This window comes from Populus euphratica, unplaced genomic scaffold, assembly GCF_000495115.2.
Source record: "Populus euphratica unplaced genomic scaffold, PopEup_1.0 scaffold5475.1, whole genome shotgun sequence".
NCBI lineage: Eukaryota > Viridiplantae > Streptophyta > Magnoliopsida > Malpighiales > Salicaceae > Populus > Populus euphratica.
The window spans coordinates 1-1980 of record NW_011505251.1 but is presented as its reverse complement, the minus strand read 5'-3'; the positions used below and the strand labels follow the sequence as shown (position 1 = coordinate 1980).

The window sequence follows — 1980 nt, the reverse complement described above, 5'->3', positions numbered from 1 at the left end:
GTAAGTGTCAAGACACTATTAATACGAGCTTTCGCCTAGAAAATGTTCTATTACCCTCTATCAACATGATATTGTATTGTCTTTTTATTATAAGTTTTTATTTACTAACAACTCTTAAGTCATTTAATGTTGTTAAAGTTAATAATTAAGGATTGATCAATGAAATCAAAGTGAATAATTTTTTTCCAACATATTTCATTGATCAATTCTTAATTTTAAACAACATAGAGTTGGTATAAAATAAAAATTTACAACGCGGTATTATATTAGCAGAGGGATCCAATAAAAATTTTCACATTAGAAATACTCATCAAGACGGTTTTGCATTATTTTACAATTTGATAACACAGAAAAATCAGCCAGTTAGAAATATTTTTACTATAGATTTACAAATTTAGTTACTCTTGAGAAAACTAGTTTCACCTTATGGGAATGGAGAGTATTTTATATGGAGATTCAAATCTCTTGCGAACACCACTCATCCATTCCCTTACTATCATCACCACTGTTATGGCCTCTAATGTCACTGTCTCTTCAAATCACCAGGTATCCTACAAGCATGCTACCATTGCCTTCTTGTCATCGTGCTTGTTACAATTGCTGCTATAATTATTATTATCATTATCACTATCTTCTAATCGAACCAATACTAATATCGCCATCGTCACCTTCTTCTCCACAAAATTCATTAGCTAATTGTGGTACTTTAAATTGGATGTTTGAATTGTCAAGCAATAAATTTGTAATTGGTCTAAATTGAAGTTTGAAACCTTCTTGACATCTCTTTGCTTGAAGTTCCTTTGGCCTTTAAAATTGTGTTTACTTTAACATATAAATTATGAACTATTTAAAAGCATGATGTTCCCACTTATTCATAAGCTTAGAACACATATATTAACGTTTAAACTTTAAACCTACACTTATGATTACATGAAGAGATTTATACAAAGGTTTCATAAACCTTGACATCTTGAAACCTTGCTTGTAACCACCTAATAGAATAAGGCTTATTGTTAGTGCTCTCAAAATATGGACGATATCATGATCATAGAGGTAAAGTCATAAAAAAAAAAAACACAAATTATGTCGTCAACTATGATCATAGAGGTAAAGTCAAAAAATACAGAACACAAATTAATGAGATGAAAAATGTTATGGAGTACATAATTCAAGAAAATCAATCTATTCGTATACAACTAAAGGTCTGCCAATAAGGACAACTTTTTTTTCGATTCTTTGGTGTTCATTAAAGCTGGAGTTACTTAACATGGATCGCCATATCTACCTCAGTGCGAGCAAGATTAGAATGCAGTTCATTTGTTATTATGCTCGGTAACTTTAGGATGAAAAGGAGTTTTAAGGAAACTTATTTATTTCCTTAGTCATTTTTATTCATATTAGTATTTTTATTATTTTTCCTACTTAGTTTAGAATTTTGTTTTTTCATTTTAGACTAAAACTAGTATAAATAAAATTTCTTAGTTTGTATTTCAATAGCTTACTGGTGTAGTGAATTATTAAGAAATGGTGAAGTGAATTATTGAGAAATATAAATTTCAAACTAGAATTTTTGATCTATTGACTCTACTTGGTAGAATTTTATGTTGTTTGTTATTGTTGTATTTTTTACATTGTTTTTGTTTATATTAGTTGATATCAAATCCTAATGATTTCTGGAAGTTAATTATGTGTTGTTAAATAATTATGATTGAAAAGGATCACATAATATGACATGTTTGTGTAAAAAGGGATGAGGTTCTTCCTCGTCAGCTAGCAAGACATGTAGAAACATAAAAAAAACTTTTCAAGAACTAGTAGTAGAAGACACGTAGAAACAAATTATAAAATTAACTCATCAACTGACATTGATAAAGTTGCATAGACAAATTAAAGAATTATACTCTTAATTAGAGAAGATGAAGAAGAAAATACTGGAAGATCACAAGGAGAGTGATCGTGAATTCCTAGCCAATTTTAAGA

General features: G+C 28.9%; 1 long non-coding RNA gene across 1 annotated transcript; it reads left to right on the top strand.

The window, feature by feature from the left end:
- The first annotated feature begins 823 nt into the window (after positions 1 to 823).
- On the top strand, positions 824 to 1062 carry LOC105120201 (uncharacterized). The gene is made up of 2 exons (XR_841268.1): positions 824 to 899; positions 1006 to 1062. It is a non-coding gene; the product is annotated as an uncharacterized LOC105120201 (long non-coding RNA).
- Positions 1063 to 1980: the final 918 nt, after the last annotated feature.